Source organism: Diabrotica virgifera, chromosome 4, assembly GCF_917563875.1.
Source record: "Diabrotica virgifera virgifera chromosome 4, PGI_DIABVI_V3a".
NCBI lineage: Eukaryota > Metazoa > Arthropoda > Insecta > Coleoptera > Chrysomelidae > Diabrotica > Diabrotica virgifera.
This window is the reverse complement of record NC_065446.1, coordinates 47,356,914-47,376,720: the sequence shown is the minus strand read 5'-3', so window position 1 is coordinate 47,376,720 and position 19,807 is coordinate 47,356,914. Positions and strand designations below refer to the sequence as shown.

Sequence of the window (19,807 nt, the reverse complement as noted above, 5' to 3'; positions counted from 1 at the left end):
TGCTGATGTGTGCTTTTGTTCTAGGGGTGTAAAAAAATGGGAAAATCATAAAATAGCCTCGAATTTGCATCTCAAATGAAATTAATCGTTACCGCTTCACAAGTTACATTACTTATCTATTATTTAGGTATATACCTATGATCTGTAGGTTTTATCGGTTCAAGTACTACTTATTTTTGAAAAAAAATTATTTAAAAGTAAATTTTTTTTAATTTTTAATTTCAAGAAATGCTTTTTTTTTTCAAAATAACTTAAAAATTATTTAGTCCATTAAAATGTTACATTTTTTAGGCCGTACCTTGCATTTCTTAGAGGAGTCAATTTTACTTCTTTAGTTTGTAGGGGGGATCAGTAGAAGCCTAAGTTCAAGTTTTTGGGGTCGCCATCCTTGTCCCCCGGTCGCCATCTTGGAAATGGGGTGCAAAGGGGTTTCGCGCTATATCTCGTAAACTACCAACCCTACGGAAAATCTAATTAAACATAAAATGTAGAAAATTAAATTTTCCACAATTTTGTTTCTATTACTTTTTATCGTCAAGTGGCCAACAAAAAAGCTATAACCAAAAATATGTAAATTTTTTTTAACAAGTTTCCTTTTGGATCTTATAACTTTTTTTCAGTTCATTTTAAAATAAAATAATATTTTAGCAGTTTTGTAGAGGGTTTTTCAGCTAACAATTTCCACTATAAAGTTGTTTAATTCTTTTTATTTATATAGGTTTTACAGCGCTCCAAACTTGACCAGATTCTCGAATGCTCATAGGGATACAATAAAAACAAAAGTTAGGCTTACTTTTCTATCTATATGTATTTTTTATTCATACAATTTATTATGATTTTAACATTCCTATGCTATTTTTAATCTGTTTTTGACCTTTCTTCCCACTATAAAACTTATAACTCTAAGCATATGTATATAGAAAAGGCCCAAGAAGTTGTTTGAGGACAAATTCGCCGCTTCAGAAGAAGAATGACGCAACCGCAAAATGCAAAATTCTTAAGCAGAGCAAAAAAAACGATTTTTGATATCAAAATCATAAAGTATGATAAAAATTAGCCATTCACCACACCGTGGTAAGGATCTCGAAATATAAGCGTTTTTTGGGGTGTGCCTCTTGTATATGAAGTAACATAACTTTTTTCCTATTATATATTTTGACTTAAAATTTTCCAAAAAACTTCTTCATGAACTATATTTTATTGTTGTGTTGGTTAAAATTATAAACTAAAAAGTTTGTCACTCAACTTTTTTAAGTAAACATGAAACTAACGAAATATGATGATAAAATGTTAATAAATTAACAACTCCTTTTTTAATATTTTTAAACATTTTGGACAAATTTCATTGTTATCTACGTACTTCAAAGATGACACAGTAAAATTTTTAAAAGGAAATTTTTACAGCGAGGTAAATTTGAAAAATCATCAAAATTGATTTTTGGCATTTTTGTATAAAATTTATTTTTTTAACATGTTCCACCAACTCTAGATAAAAATAAACTTCATATTCGGATCCAGCGACCTCTAAAACATAAAAATAGATCAAAATTGATCATTCACCTTAAATTTGATTTTCGTGGTTGGCATAACGGAATGCCGCTCGTAGATAGAAAAGCATTATACTCCAGGCTGTGGGTTAAAATTAGGTCGATTTCAGGATATAATTCAGGAATTTTTGAAACCTATCAGGTGTTGTAAAGGACGATGCCAGGAATAACTTCTACTAAAATGTGACCAAAAATATTGTGAGCTTTTTTATTTATTGCGATTTTCATTTGTTAAATTTGCAAGTTTTAAAGATTTTTAATTTTGCAGCTTAGGATATTGATTCTAGAGAAAAACGTTTTAATAGAAAGTTGTAGTAAATTAAAAAACCTACAATTTGAGCTATAATAAGTTTAATTTCGTTTATTGGTTATTACAAAACAGCCTGCGAAAGGTCCAAAATGGCCGTTTTTTACAATTGCGTTATTTATTGTACAAACAATTTTTTTTGTTTTTTAAAGCTTTAAAATGAAGATCTTTCAATTCCAAACATAAAAAAAATTATGAGGCCGGATTAACGAATTTGTTGCTTAGATATTATAAATTGATTACCCCAAGAGGTCAAATGTCGAAGGCTATAACTTTTGGAAAAAAAATCATAGAGAGTTGGTGAAACATCCAATCTCCTTTTAAAGATTCGTGTTTTCATATTCTGATGTAAATAAATGCGTAAAATATTTTTAAACCTCTAATTTTTGGGTTTGAAAATAAGGGGGCAAATTTCGTTATAAACATTTAGAGCTGAAGCGGCCCTGTACATCCTATGAGTTTTTAATTACAGATTATTGTTGCTGAGGAAGAAACGAAGATTTATAAAATAATAAAAATTTTCTACAACCAACTGAAGCCGAGCTAAATGTTGGGTTTAGCCAAACCGGATAGTCACTACAAGAAGAAAAAGTTTTATATTGTGCAATAAGAAGAAACATTATTATTATTATATTTATATAACAATGAAAAAATTAAAAATATAGTTATATATTTCATATATAAATGTATCATTTTTGTAATATTATTTCTTCAGAAATGAGATTTCACATATAAAAGTTTATCAAGAAAAACAAATACAGTGGTAAATAGACTACATTATAAATAATGGCAATATTATTAAATTGTTTTCGGTCAAAATTTAATACAAGTTACTTAAAAATTTTCCGAGCGCGCGGATTTGAATCGAGCCGGGCGGTTTGCAAAATTCGGCCGCTCGCAAAAGCACTGACTTTAAAAATAATTTTTAATAATTAAACGTAACTATATTTTATAGTAATTTTTATTTTAAGATAATATAAGTCTTTGTCAATGACTGTAAAATAATTTCTTAATTGTTATAAATAAAGGCACTACGATTTAAGAAAAAAGAAACAATTATCTCGGCTTCAGTTGGTTGTAGAACATTTTTATTTTTTTATAAATCTTGGTTTCGTCTTCAGCAATAAAAATCTGTAAGTTAGAAACTCATAGGATGTACAGGGCCGGTTCAGCTCTAAATGTTTATAACGAAATTTGCCCCCTTATTTTCAAACCCAACATTTAGCTCGGCTTCAGTTAGTCGTAGAACTTTTTATTTTTTTGTAAATCTTCGTTTTGTCTTCAGCAACAATAATCTGTAAGTTAGAAACTCATAGGATGTACAGGGCCGCTTCAGCTCTAAATGTTTTTAACGAAATTTGCCCCCCTATTTTCAAACCCAAAAATTAGAGGTTTAAAAATATTTTACGCATTTATTTACATAAGAATATGAAAACATGATTCTTTAGAAGGAGATTGGATGTTTCACCAACTCCCTGTGATTTTTTTTTTCAAAAAGTTATAGCCATCGACATTTGACCTCTTGGGATAATCAATTTATAATATCTAAGCAACAAATTCGTTAATCCGGCCTTACAATTTTTTTTTATGTTTGGAATTGAAAGATCTTCCTTTTAAAGCTTTAAAAAATAAAAAAAATTATTTGTACAATAAATAACGCAATTGGAAAAAACGGTCATTTTGGACCTTTCGCAGGCTGTTTTGCAATAACCAATAAACGAAATTAAACTTATTATAGCTCAAATTGTAGGTTTTTTAATTTACTACAACTTTCTATTAAAAAGTTTTTCTCTAGAATTAATATCCTAAGCTGCAAAATTAAAAATCTTTAAAAATTGCAAATTTAACAAATGAAAATCGCAATAAATAAAAAAAAGCTCACAATATTTTTGGTCACGTTTTAGTAGAAGTTATTCCTGGCATCGTCCTTTACAACACCTGATAGGTTTCAAAAATTCCTGAATTATATCACGTTTTTTCACCCACAGCCTGGGGTATTATTTTTCTACGAGAATTCGAGAATCTGGTCAAGTTTGGAGCGCTGTAAAACCTAGGTAATAAATAAAATTAAACAACTTTATAGTGAAAATTGTTTATTGAAAAATCCTCTACAAAATCGCTATGATGTTATTTTATTGTGAAATGAACTTAAAAAAAGTTATAACTTCCAAAAGGAAATTTCTTACAAAATTTTCTCTTATTTTTGTTTATAACTTTTTTGTTGGTCAGTTTACGATAAAAAGTGATACACATAAAATTGTAGAAAATTTAATTTGATTCATTTTATGTGAAATTAAATTTTTTGTAGGGTAGCAAGTTTACGAGATACAGCGCGAAAGCCCTTTGCACCTCTTTTTCCAAGATGGCGGCCGGGGGACAAGGGCCTCAAGCCCAAAAACTTGAACTTAAGCTTCTACTGAACCCCCCTATACATTAAAAAAATAAAATTGACTCCTCTAAGATATGCACACTAAATGTAACATTTCAATGGACTAATTATGAATTATTATAAATTGAAAATGGTTATTCATTTTTTATTTTTGCTTACTTTTGATGCTAGAAACTTTTTAAAAAAAAACAAAAATAAAGCCTTTTTTAAATACTTTATAAAAGTTGTAATCAGTTTTCTCCAAAAGGTGCTTTATTTTTTGGTTATTTTACGTTGAAATATTAGGTTTGAATTTTGACGAATATAAACCTATATTTCATTAGTTACAACTCTGCTTCTACTGAGGACCTCAGATATAAATGATTTTTTTAAATTTATGCAAATGGCGTCCCCTATTAATTATCCCTTAAAAAATTTACGTCGACCTACCAAACACCCTGTATTTTTGCTAAGCATATTTTTTCGATAAAATACTTACTTTTTCAGTTATTTGCGAAAACCTTCTAAAAACGTGTTTTTTTTTTTGTTGTAAAATGAACATTAACAAATATCTTCAAAAGTAATGACTTTTGAAACGACTAGTGAAAAAATGCTATAGAAATTAGAACAAAAGTTGTTTAGAATTAGTCAGTTTATCTACTTCCGGACTTATTTGAATGTACATCGTTTCACCCCCGAGAAGGGGTGAAACTCACCCCCAGGGCAACAGCACACATCGGCACAATATCACTTTTTTCCTTAGATTTAGCTATGTGTAATTTCGAATTTCATGTTAATCCAGGTTGTTCTTTAAAATTTATAGTGCAGTCACTGAAGGTTTTCACCTCCGATTTCGTTGAACCTCCATCGACTTTCATGAAAATTGGTGAGCAGTTAGAGGATACCTCAAGGAACAAAGGTGACATGATGCTAACTTGCGCTTTTACCCTGGGGGTGGATGCCACCCCTTTTCTTTGGTGAAAATTATTTTAATAAAAATAATACCATAAATCGATAGAGGGACAAATTCTAAGCAAAATTTGTTATATTAAGTTATTAACATAAATCAATACTTTTTGAGCTATGAAAGATCAAAGATTTTATTTTTTCGTAAAAAAATGCATGTTTTTCACGTATAACTCAAAAAGTATTAGCTTTTACAAAAAAATTATTCTTACTAAAATTGAAGACAATAAAAAATTGAATACATTGTTGTCAAAATACTAAACTGATGTTAATTCAAAGTGAGTTATAGGTAATTGAATATATATTTTTTTCGATGAGTACTCAAATCTCAGTATTCAAGCTTAAATAACCGGAAAACGATGCATTTTATAAAATATACCTGTTAAACACTTATCAAAGTACTTCAGAATGAGCTCCAGAAGAAGTTAATAGCATCAAAATTAAGCAAGTTATAATGAAACTAAGAAAACCCTTTCGATTTTTTTAGGAAAAAGTGAAAAATAAAACATACGCCATTTCCACAAAAATTAAAATTTATAGTAATCCTTACAAAAATTTCTTTGAATTAGCATATTTAATGATTGTAACAATTTTCACCGGTTTTCAATGCATATTTTAAAAAAAAAAGGTATAATTAAAAAAAATCAGAATTTTTAAAATCATCGTCATTTTCATTTTCTTTTGATAATAACTATAAAAATATTCAATATACTTAAAAAATGGTAAATAACCAAATTTTAGTTTTTTCTATATCAAATATTATACCTTTTTTACCATTTTTGTAAGGTGAAAAATAACCGAGATAGAAACGTTTAAAGCTTAAATTTTGCTGCAAGAACCATATAACCGTGGCCATTTATTCTTTAATTATTAAAAAAGTAAGGGGTTTAAAAGATTAAATTCAACGCGTGTTAATAGACTTTGAAATTACCTTTCAAACCGTTTTTAGGTGAACCTGATATTTCAAAAATTAACGGAGTTATTAAAAAAAAACGATAACATTTTTTGGAAATTTTTTTAAAAGATAAAGTTTGAAAAATTTTCGGAGCATAAATTTTAATGCTATTAACTTGTTCGGTATCTCATTTGTTAGATATTTCCAAGTACTTTCACAAATGTTTAATAAGTTTATGCTATAAAATGCATCATTTTCCCGTAATTTAAGCTTTAATACTTAGATTTGGGTACTCGCCGAAAAAATATGCATTCAATTACCTATAACTCACTTTTAGTTAATACAAAATAGTATATTAAGTATGGAGAACGGTAAGGGTTTTATACCGATCGAAGACAATTGTTTGGAGGAGGAGCGGTGCGACGACTCCAATTATTGTCTGAGATCGGTTACCCTTAACGTTCGACATGCTTATAACGTTTTTTGCACGATTGATACCATTATAAATTATAAAATGAAACATTTTCGTCATATTGACTAGTTTCATTCATTTTATCAAGATATATACTTTGGTTGTTAGGTAGTAACTAGGGTGCATAACAACAATGGAGAATTGAGTTTTTATTTAGTTGTCAAATTCTAACACTAGTAATACTACTAATGTATGCGATTCTGCAGGAGTTTCTGTTAGAAGTGAAACCACGGCCCAAACAAGTGGGATTTCATTAAATAATTTAAGAAAGTGTATCATAAGTTTCAATATTAATAAATAATTCGTTAGTTTTCTTTATTCTTTGTGAATTACTTACCGTCGAGTTGGAGTACTTACCGTCGAGTTGCTAGTAAATGTCACCTACTGACGTAAAATCTGTCACGGTAAACAATCAAAAATGATCAATCGTGCAAAAAGGTTTTTTTAGTAAGAAATATATTTAGTTTTTTATTAGCTTCAATTTTGGTAATATTAACTTTTTTGTAAAAACTTATAGTTTTTGAGTTATCTATGAAAAATCGGTTAAAAACATGCATTTTTCTTACGAAAAATTAAAATTTTTGATCTTTAATAACTCAAAAAGTTTTGATTTATTTTAATAACTTTATATAACAAATTTTGCTTAGAATTTGTCCCTTTATCTAATTATGGGGTTATTTTTAATACAATAATTTTCACCCCGAGAAGGGGTGGCATCCATCCCCAGGGCAAAAGCGCAAGTTGGCACCATGTCACCTTTGTTCCTTGAGATATCCTCTTACCAGTCACCAACTTTCATGCAAATCGATGGAGGTTCAAAGAAATCGGAGGTAATAGCTCATATCCGCCTTCAGTGACTCCACTATTAGAGGTTTTGCAATATTTTACCGTGAATGAATGGACTGAAGGTACAATTTGTATTAAATAATACTAAAACATCGCCCTGTATAATGTTTGTTAAGTGATTCATCCGTAGTTTAATTGTATTGAATTCTCCGAATTTTCTTTCAGAAGAAAAAAATACAGTTTAATCTCTTTTAAATTAAGGTTTTATTGAATTATCAATGTTTTATTTTAAGGTTGCTTAAAACAAAAGACTTCCGTAATAATCAGTGTTATTTTTGAGTTATTAAAAGATAAAATTTACATTTAAATCAACTGCATTATTACCCCAGGAAACGAAGACGAAAAGGCACTTTTGAGAAATCTTAAAGTTACTTGCCGCTCTTTTTCAACTGAAATATCTGATGGAAGTCAATATAAAAGGCGTACCATCTCTTAGTTATGGAAATTTTTATTGCGCCATGGCTTTTTATTAACATTTAAGCAAAAAAAGTAATTTTTTTCATTTATTGTGAAAAAACTATATGTATTTAGAACACATTTACCAATATGAGTTTTTAGGTAGTTACTATATGAAGATCACAGGGAAAGAACTTGATAAGTCCACTTTTTAACATTTTTTGTTTTTAATACCACTTTGTAGCTTTAATTACATAGTTTCTAAGAGTAACACACTACAGAGTAATTTGATAAGTCAAAAGATATAAGCGTTTAAAAAACCCTGTACAGGAAAAGAACTTGACATGTCCATTCCAAACAGGGGAAAACGTTGATAAGTCCAGGTACTCCTAGTAGTCTGCAACAATGGCATGCGACATTGGGTAACCTACAGTTTCTGTGTTTTATTATTATTATTATTATTACGTATACAGGGTGGCCAATAAACATTGGTAAATAAACATTGATTTTCGCTTAAATTAAATGTTCAAACTGCCAAGAATTAAAAATTTCTTTCTATTTTCTTACAACAGTACAATGTATTTTGAGTTAAATAAATTACATACATTTTTCTGTTTGCATCAATTTATTTATTTCAAAAATTATTTTTTTGGTCACCCTGTATAAATAATGATATTAATGTTTATATTACTGAGTAGAGAATTGAACACCCTTTCAAACGAGCTACCACACGACTCCTATTCCCATTTAAAAAATCATCGATTAAGTCATCGCCGTCAGATGGATGACGTCACTAGTATGAAATATATGCCAAAAAATTGAAATATAAAAATAAAAATCGACCTGTTTCGGCATTTCCTTAAAATCTAATAACTACTGCCTAATATTGAGGTGGAGTGTTTTCTTTGGCCCGCCCTGTATTGTAAAATGTTTTTTTACGACAATGTTTCAGTTGATACTTTTTGCAGTAAAAATATATTTGCTCTATTTTTGTTTTATTTTTGACAAAAAATAGATAGCCAATGATTTTATAGCAAAATAAATTGATAAGTCCTTCTTTAGGTACAGGGGAAAAATTTATTAAGTCCATGTAGACGAATAAAAACCAATTAATACCATGAATATGCAATATAAATTTAAAAAAACTGAAACGTAAACCAACAAACAATATATCAAATTTTTTTCTTTTTATTAGATAGTAATTAATTGTAAGATGTATTTTAACATAATCACAGAGTTTTAAACTTTAAAAATGTTCTAAACAAAACCAAAAATGTGACATCAAGTTATTTTCCTGTGTTCTTCATATTTATATGTAGATAGACCCAATCGGTCGAGTACTTTTTCGTCTCATACTCTTCTGGTCTATTTTTAAACCAGGAGGAGCAATTCTAATTTACCGTACCGTAATGCTTGTTTGTAATTGATCCACCCTCAGGCAAGTTTACTCCATTGTTATGAAATTTTTACACTAATGGCATTTATTAAATTTTGGCACTACTGGCATTTCACAGGTTAATTAAGTTATATCGGCAATTTTTGGTGTTTTCTGCGTTATTTCTTTTAGTCTAAGAGCTGGGAGCGGATTTTGCTCGTGATAAGTAATATGGAAAAACTATACGGGGATATGTTGAATTAGTTGTGTACATGACTTTCTCCAACGGGCGGAAACCAGAGTGGGGATGAGGGTAGTTATAAGGGGTCAAAGTCGCGGTTTTTATTATTTTTCTTGTGACGCTCATGATCGAGATAGTGCACCAAAATTTGGGAATAAGTAGGTTATGACGTAGTTAATTAAAATCTCCAGGGCCCGAACGCTGCGTGGTCGACAAAGGGGTGGGGACAGGTGTGAATATAAAAATTATAAGGGTTTTTTGTGACGTTCGTAATTGAGATAGTCCACCAAAATTTGGGAATAACAGTTAAAAAAAATTACTTTAAAATAAATTTTTTTCAAAAATAAGCACTTTGAACCGATAACTCGACAGTGGACAGTCTCTGCAACAGTATGAAGACCGTGCGTCACAATTCACAAAGTATATCAGGTTCAGAATTATAGTGCCTAGACTTATGCAGAATTGTGGTATAAGCAGTAAATCCCGCAATAAAGATAGCGTGGGTTTAACCCGCGAGTAGTCGCGCAGTTAGATAGAATCTCATATTTTACCCTTTTTCGCGATAACTTGATGAAACATTTTGCAATTTTGAAAAAATTTCGTAAGTGGCTCCAGGAAGGGTGTAATAATGCGTAGGAATTTTTAAAAAAATTTTTTCTTCTTTTTCTTTTTGTGGAATTTATAGCTTTGGAGAGAGCCAATTAGCTTTAATAATTGTTAGAAATAATATTTCTAACATAAAAATTACCTAAATAAAAACACTATAAAATAAAAATTTGTTGTAAATTCGTATTTAAATTCGTATTGTGAGATAGAATCTAACACACGACTATTCACGTTACAGAAGTGAGCGCGACTACTCCCGGGTTAAGAAACTTTGAACTTTTAAAAGGGCCCTGCAAGTTCCTACGAATATTATACGATATACCCCGATCTACAGAAAATAAGAGTTATAAAAGCATTACCTTGGACACCGCACATGTCTTATAGAAAATATAATGTCACTCAAATAAGAGCTGTGAGACATTTTTGAGTAGGGAGTAGGTATTTTAGGCAACCTGAAATATTTTCAGGTGACTCTTCCATGATAGCCTAATATAAAAATGCCGGTCTGGCTGGAGAGTAGCGGTTATTTTCCCCAGAAATCCCTACCCAAAGTTAAAAAAAGGGTAAACATTGTTATTACAAAAAATATCATTGACGTGACTTTAAAGTAAATTTATATATTCAAATACAAAGAAAATAAACAGGCCAGGCGATTTGAGGGCGATTTTAACTCTGAAAGATAGTTGCATGGGCGCCCCAGGATTATTTTCAGGGGTGTATCTGAACTTCAGAAGATTTCATCTGAATCTGTACATTCTATTAAAGAGTATAAAATATACAACTATAAATACATGCATAGCTATGGACATTCCTTCCGGACAGGTAGGTGTAATTGTTATTTTGACACGGTATTTTTTAATATTAAAAATAAAAGTATTCTAAAAAGGACAGTTTTTTTTTGGTGAAATTTTTCAACTGCCAGGTGATTAAACAAATTAAGAGGGCATGTAAATGAAAAGTGCTATATGTAAGCAGCAGTGTGAGAAAAGCGATAGCTGTTTGCGTCCTATTGACGCATGAGAAACAGAAGATTGAGTTAACTAAAAAAAGATTTCAGTTATAAAAAGAACATGTATGTAAGCTTACCTTCAGCAATATATCTTAAATTCTCTTTGGTTCGCTGATGAACTATAGCATCATAAACTGATTGAGGTAAACAATTTCCCTAAAACAATGCTTTCTGATAAATTACATTTTTTTTTCAATATATTAAACGGTCTTATCTTGCCCTTTTGAAAAAAAGACGAATTATAATCACATCCAGTTCATGCGCGAAAAGCAGGCAAACTCGTACATAAAGATGGCTCTAATTCCGTATGTAGCTTCGTTATATTTATGTACCTTTTAGAATTTCCAGTACCATTCTCCATAAAAATCTCCAGATCGTCACTTTGGAGATGATACATGTTTCCAAGCACAATTATTAAAACATCTGTATCAGAAGTTTTAATAAAACATTGGTATTTGCTAATGTATTAAGTTTACATACGTGATGGACTATCGTGTCGGCTTCTTCATAATTTTCGCAGGTCATCTTATCGTCGATCGACATTTCTATATCATCATTACTTACAACATACGAATAACATAAATCATAATTTAAATTTATTAATAAATTACCAATAAAAGGCACCATCTCATCTGTAGACCAATGTTCAATTAAAATTTTTACAAAACTCTGCTTACATTTAATATTTTTCAATTCCTTGGCAAAATCTGTTAGTATCCATCCATTTTCGGTAGGTGTTGAAGAATTAGGTGTTTTCATTCACATGCACGCGTAATTTGTTTAATCATCTGGCAGTTCGAAAATTTCACCAAAAAACCTGTCTTTTTTAGAATATTTATTTTTAATATTAAAAAATACCCTGTCAAAATAACAATTGCACTTCCCTATCCGGAAAGAATGTACATAGCTCTGCATGTATAGTTGTATATTTGATACTCGTTAATAGTATGTACAGATTCAGATGAAATCTTCTGAATTTCAGATGCACCCCCTGAAAATAATCCTGGGGCGCCCATGCAAGTATCTTGCTGAGTTAAAATCGCCCTCAAATCGCCTGTTCTGTTTATTTTTTTTTATATTTGAATATTTAAATTTACTTTAAAGTCACGTCAATGATATTTTTTGTAACAATGTTTACCGTTTTTTTAACTTTGGGTGGGGATTTGGGGAAAATAACCGCTACCCTCCAGCCAGACAGGCATTTTTGTATTAGGCTATCATGGAAGAGTCACCTGAAAAAATTTCAGGTTGCCTAAAATACCTACTCAAAAATGTCACACAGCTCTCGGACTATAATAAAATTTTCATGAATAGATTCGTCTCGAAATCATTTCATGTCAGTGTGCTCTGAATTTTTATTAATAATCGAAATCATGAAGCAGCTTAACAGAACGTGAGCTAAGCCGATTGGAGGCTTAACTCACGTTGGGTTAGGTTATATACTCACATACTTTTGTGCAACTAGCCAAATTATACCTATAGCATTGATTAATAAATATAGGGGAGAAGATACGAAACTAAACGAGCGTTTATGTACGACACCAGTGGTTTTAGAAATAGATGGCGTTAGCAGCTTTCTAGGTGCGAGATTGAATTTACCTGAGACAACGATGAGACGTATTCAGGTAGCTTTGGTTATCGGAATTTGGGGTCGGCCGACTGGATTATAACAGAACGTATTTATTTCTTTTCATTCATTTATATTTGAGTTATCATTCAACTATTCAACGATAATAGTGGTATGATCATGACAATCAGACAATCTTTAAAATAATTATTGAAGTTAGCACCTATTACTTTCTAAACTCGTTTTTAAATTAACAAGAATTGTAGTTGTAATTTGTCTTTTAATTTGAATTCTTGAAAGAAATCATTGAATATTCCAAATAAAAAAATTATTTAACGAGAAAAATACTCACTGGGTGATTTTATATATTGTACATTTATCTTATTTGCCTCATAATCTCGATAAAAAATTAGGTAGGTATTTTCGTTAATTACAGTCTCTTCTGATGATTGTATATTTTGTTTGGAGATATTGCAACGGTATTTACTTAATATAAAATTGACTAAGTAAACCGTTCGGCCACTTTAAACTCTTCGAAAAAATGGTAAGGACTTAAGTTGTTGCGATTTCCTACAATTTCTTCCAAGTTTTTTCATGCGGTCGATATTGTCCGAGTTAGGGGGAAAATCGTGACTAAGTCCCTAATAACACAAAACATTCTATGAATGTTCCTAGAATGTACACACAGGACATTGAAAACATTCCTGGAATGTCCCCAAATGCACACGAATGTCCCTGGAAAGTCCCAGGAAAGTGCTGTGTCAGCATTTTAAATATTCTTAGAATGTTCTGTTGGAACATTCCATGAATGTCTACGAATGTTCTTTGGACATTCACAGTCTATTTTTTAGACTGAATGTCTTGTTGGAACATTCCATGAATGTTCTTTGGACATTCACAGTATATTTTTAGACTGAATGTCTTGTTAGAACATTCCATGAATGTCTACGAACGTTCTTTGAACATTCACAGTATATTTTTTAGACATTCACTGAAATATATCGTCAGTAATGTGACAATACCTCCTATATGTTTTTTCATGAGGTTTGCAGGAGACGAAAAACATTTTTTAAGGTCACTTTCTGTTTTCGTACATATTCTGACTTTTTTTGTAGTAAATAGATAGTTGAATTTACTGCAAAACAAGTCAAAAAATATATGAAAACAGGAGGTGGCCGAAACAAGTTTTTAGTCTATCTTACAAATCTCTTGAAAAAAAACAGATAGGAGGTATTGTCACATCACTGACGATATGTGGCCATACCAAATAATACATCCTTGATAAATATAAACATTTTTATTGCAAAAAATCTTTACATACATTTTTTAATGTAATTTACTGACATTCCTAAATATTATAAAAAAATGTGTCACATTTGCTTTGTAAACCTTTCTTTTGCTTTTCGTAGCCACATATTCCGTTTCCTTTCTGGTTTTTTGTAGACCACTTCTCTCAGCTGATTCTAAAAGAAAATAAATTAAAAGGTAATTTTTCTATCCTTTACAATTAACAATCAGAAGAAATATTATTTACAGGTAATAATACGCATAAATAATAATAATAAAAAAATAAATATTAAATAATATTTAAATAAATAATAAATAATATTTAATAAATAAAATAATAATAATGAACATTTTGTATTTTGACAACGACATCCGATGTGGAAGTAGAAACCTTAATAAAATTATTTTTTCAAGTAAATTGTGGCTTATTTCCCCATTAGAATAGTTAATTACAAAAAAGCCACAAAGAAATAGATTTTTCACAAACAAATAAGTATTTAGTATTCATTATATTTATTGTTTTTATTATTTACTTTAATGTCCTACTGGTACATTATTTGACAAATAATGACATTTCGAAGTCTGTTAAGTACGATATAATGCCCTTGGGCATTAAATTTAAATAACGACTTAGATACTGTCAAGTTGACAAATATCAACCTAAGTAAAACTATGGTTACCACAATTACGTTACTACTGTTACTGGTAAATGTACTTATTTAAAAACTAATCAATTCAAAATTCATTCAAATTTTTCGCATATAAAGAATAATTTAGTCGGACATTAAACGTTGAAGGCACCACAGGTATTATAATAATAACGCTTTCGGTCAACGTATATCCCTCAGGACGAAGGCCCTTGTTAAAAACACCATTGACCTCAAGCGTTATTATCCTTATAATACCCTTGGTACCTTAATAACTGTAACATAAGATTATACCTTAATTCTTGTTTTCTATTTCTGATGTTTTTATTTATTTACATTGAATATTAATATGTTTTGTTGTATAATCTACTTCACAATAATTATGTGATATATTTGACTTAAAATGAATTCAAAAATTTTTTGTAGTTGGGCAACAATGTCAACTTAGATCTCCGATGTAGATAATGAATTACAACAGTATCTATATTGTACGGACTATATTAATAATTAGGTTATGCATATACCTGTGTGACATAAGCTATTGGAACAGCACAGTCTCTCAAACGAACAGATGAAAGTGAAGTTCTGTCAATATCTTTTTCTAAAAAGTGTTTTGAACATACTCCTCTATTAACAAATCTGATCTATACTTCATGTCTTCTTCGCAGGATCTTCTGGAAAGCTAAAAATACAAAATACATGCATTACTAAGCATTATTAACAAATTTTAGTTTTAAATAAAAAATATGATTAATGAACTCACAAAATATTATAAAACAGCTTAGAAATTGTTTATTAGTATAGTCGGTTCCCCAAACTCAGACACAACTGGCTAGTGATTTTAGTAGGTAATTTTTTTTGTTTTTGGCCAATTTTGCCAAAATTACAGTAATTATTAACTATTTAGTTATTATTTTTTTTTATTTACTAAATTATTTACTAAAATCACTAGCCAGTTGTGTCTGAGACTCGGTAGTACTGAGACTGAGTTTAGCAGATCGACTATAATATTCTGTGTATTCATTAGTTGGTACTGCATATTATAGTGTGTGGTCTACCATCCTATTTATAAACGCATACATTAGCAAAAACGCAAAAAGAATTATTTTAGTTTTACAAATCCTTTTGTTATTATCTCTATTTACTATTTTAGTTAGGAATAAGCGAAGTTTGTGGCTTATTCACAATTATTATTAAAATAATAAATGGATATGACCAATTATTAACTTATAAAATAAAAATTCTTCTGATTTATGCCTTTTATTCACTTTGTTATATCTACGTTACTTAAAAGATTTTTTATGAATAGTATTATTAGGGTATTAATAGTATTAATTTATTTTCTGAAATACAGGGCATGCCTTCGTTTACATATTTGCATACTAACCTTTTAATAGGGCTTTTCATTCACACTAATTCACAGTCATTTGTTTCGAGCTTCTGTCATAATTGAAACGTTATTCCTGCAGATTTTTTTATCTACATTTGTTTCTGCTACTCCAACTGCGTCAAAAACAGGACACCATTTTATGCACTATGTTAATAATACTATTAAAGCTATTATAAAAGTATCCGAATTAAAAAAATATTCTTAAAAAGCACAAATAATACAAACTATCCACGGCAAGGCAAGGCCGGGCAAGGTGGCCAAGCCAAGATGAAATGAAAATGAAGATGCCAAGATGGCCGAAGCGAGGTCGTTGGTTGGTCGTTTTTAGTCACGTGATGCCCTCTCAAGCGCCATGCACAAAAATATATGCACGGCGAATTTGAAAATGAACGCAAAAGAAATAAATATAAATAATGCCTCTCTTGGGTTTTGCATAAGTTATAAGTATTTTTTTATTAACAAAATCGCATTCCAAATTGAATATTCGCGAACAATAATTTTTATTACATTTGTATGTTTATAATATTGTATTAATTGAACTTGGGAAACTCTTTAAATTTGACACTGTAGGCCTAAAATGTCACTTAGTTTGTCTGGTATGTTATAAGTAATGTTGTATCTGAATCTGTTACACGTATGTATTATTTCGCAACTTAAAATATAGGAACATTGGTAGTATGTTCACAGAATGTCTTATGGTAACATTCCAGGAATAATTTAAACAGATGTTCACCGAATGTTCCCTAAATGTCCAGGACATTCAAATATTGATAGAACTTTGGTAGTACATTCCTGGAATGTTGTGTGTTGTTAGGGGTATACTTATTGAATTATTTATTATTAACTTTACTTCTTAAAGGTGCCTTGTATTTCTGCGTAGGCGTCCACCGTGGATTGTATTGTCAGGTGAGATATTAGATAGTCAGGATTACCTACATTATTCTATTAAGAGTAATTTCATTATTATCATTCGGCGAATATTACGCAGCCATGACATCTTTTCCTAGACCTCTCTTACCCTCTATCTTTCCTTTGATTACCAGTTGCCGTATATCGTTCTCATAAACATACATGTAAGAAATAAAATAGAAATGAAAGTCAATGAATAACAGAACCCATAGAAGCAAACACAGGAATCAAGCAAGGAGATTCACTAAACCCTCCATACTGTTTAAAATAAAGTTGGATGCAATAATAAAACAAGTGAAGAAAAAAAGAGGGTACAAAATGGGCGATAAAGAGATAAAAAACTCTGTTGCGCTGATGACACCGTGTTAGTAGCAGAGTACAAAGTCACTACAAAGAATACTGCATGAGTTCAACATTAACATAAAAGAAATGAATATGAAAATATCAGCCTGAAAAAACAAAAATCTTAGTAATATCCACAGAATCAATAAGATGCAAATTGGACAATCAAATTATACAACAAGTAATGACTTTCAAATACCTTGGATTAATAATAAATTAATCTATCAGCCGACAACAATATCGAAGAAGAGGTTAAAGACCAAATAATTAAAGCCAGTAGAACGGCCGGATGCCTAAACGACACAATGTGGAAAAACAAACACCTAAGAGTGGAAACAAAGGCCAGAATATAATATGAGTCAGTTATTAGACCAGTTATAACTTACACTGCCGAAACAAGACCAGATACAAGCAAAACACAAAGACATCTGGAGACCAACGAAATGAAGATCTTAAGAAGGATTGCTAGAAAAGGACTACGGGACAGGGTAATAAGTGAGGAAATCAAATGCATATGTGGGATAGACAATATAAATGCCTGGGTAAAGAATAGAAAAGAAGAGTGGAATCAACGCTTAAGCCGGATGTCTGAATCAAGGATAGTAAGAATAGCCAGAAGAAGTATAGGACGCCCAAGGAAAAGATGGAATGACAATTTAGGGACAGAATGAAAGGCACCGTTGAAGAAAAACGGGCAGTACTGCCTATATAAAAGAAAAAGAAGAAGAACACATTCTTTAGGTAGATTTTCAGTAGTATAATGTGCTTCTTTGGAGTTTTACTGATGATTACTGTTTTCGTTTTAGTGGGAGAAAATTCTAAGCCAGTAGTGTTCGAACAATTCTTAAATTTGTAAATGAGTAGTGGATTAAGTGATTTAGCGATGTGATTGATTGCAATAAGGAAAAGTGCAACACTAAGAGTAGACCATTGAGGAATGTCGTTTAATTGGATTTTTGAGTCTAAAAGAACGTTATTTATTCGAATAAATTTCGTCTATATAGAAAATTATTAATAAATTTTATATTTCCTTGAATTGAACAACTTAATAGAATTCTTATAATATCTGATCCCCAAATGGTACGCGTTATATAATAAAAGATAGCCATAAGCCAAACATACATGATCACATCCAAATAACCCATGAATGACTCAATATCCACTAGGTTTTCTAATGTAGATGTGGACTTTCTAAAGTCACTTTGTATAGGGCTAGGTAGCTAACAATAAGTCTAATACTATCTAGTAGCTATCAAGTGGATAAACTGACTAATTCTAAGCAAGTTTTGTTCTAGAGTTGTTTCACTTAAAAAAATGGCGTTTGTATGAAATCTTTATACTCAGTATAAGCAGAGTTGTAGCTAATTAAAAGTAAGTTCTTATTCGTCAAATTCCAAATCGAATGTTTCAACGTGAACTAACAAAAAAAAAATAAAGTACATTTCGGGGAAAACCCATCGCAGCTTTTTTAAAGTGTTTAAAAAGCTTTATTTTTGTTTTTAAAAAAGTTTCTAGCATTAAAAGTAAGCAAATTGCGCTGAAAATAAAGTTGGTCCTTTTTTTTGTAAAACCTAGTTTTAAAAAATCGTGAAAATCACCCTCTGAAGGGGAACTTGAGTAAAATTTTTAATTCGAAAGAGATGCTATAAATCACATCAAAACACAATTTAAAATGTATCAAAGAAAAAAGTCGTTTGTGTTTTTCGTTTGGCGCCTCAAGACGAATAAAATCAAATTATCGTTACCGCTTCACAAGTTACTTTACTTAGAACAAGGCGAAAACGGCGGGTACGTTGGGAAAAATATTCCCATGAGATTTTTTTGTATAATTACATTCGTGAGACATCCCAGAATAAGGTTCAAGAAGTCGCCCACGTGAAAAGTGGGCCAAATTTTTTTTAACAATTTTTTTTAATCAAATTGCAAAAATCTATCCTTTTGGCCCGGACAATTTTTTTGTAGGTTTTTTGGATCATTCTGGATAAAAAAGGTCTCTAAACATTTTTCTCTAAAGTTGATCGTTTTCGAGTTATAAGCAATTTAAAATTGAAAAAAATGAAAAAACGATTTTCAAGGGTTACTCGGATTACTCGATTAAAATTTATTATTATGAAAGTCAGAAAGTGACTAAATCAAAGTTTAATGCCCCCCCTACAAGATCCTGAAGAAATTTTTGTCATTATTTTATTACTAAGCTGTTATTTTTAAGTAATAATATTGAGCGTCATGAACGTGGTTGCCGGCCGTAAATGCTGAGTGCGAGAGAGATGCCACTCCGGCAGTCCAATTGTGCATCTTACTTGCACTCACATTTACGGCCGCCTACCTCGTGCATAACGCTCATTATTAATACTTAAAAATAACAGCTTAGTAATACAATAATGACAAAAATTTCTTCAGGATCTTGTAGGAAGGGCATTAAACTTTGATTTAGTCACTTTCTGACTTTTATAATAATAACTTTTAACCGAGTAATTAAGCCTTGAAAATCGCCATTTTTCGTTTTTTTCAATTTTAAATTGCTTATAACTCGAAAACGATCAACTTTAGAGAAAAATAATAAGAGACCTTTTTTATCCAGAATGGTCCAAAAAACCTACAAAAAAAAATGTCAGAGCCAAAAATATTGATTTTTGC

At 30.4% G+C, this 19,807-nt stretch overlaps 1 protein-coding gene and 1 long non-coding RNA gene across 4 annotated transcripts in view; one reads left to right on the top strand and one right to left on the bottom strand.

Moving 5' to 3' along the window:
• The window catches only part of LOC114333029 (thyrostimulin beta-5 subunit-like), a 150,836-nt gene that overhangs the window by 120,408 nt on the left and 10,621 nt on the right, over nt 1-19,807 (top strand). The gene's annotated exons all lie outside the window — the stretch shown is intronic.
• On the bottom strand, nt 13,878-16,733 carry LOC126883501 (uncharacterized). The gene is made up of 3 exons (XR_007697673.1): nt 15,917-16,733; nt 15,054-15,211; nt 13,878-14,058 (listed from the first exon to the last, which is right to left on the bottom strand). It is a non-coding gene; the product is annotated as an uncharacterized LOC126883501 (long non-coding RNA).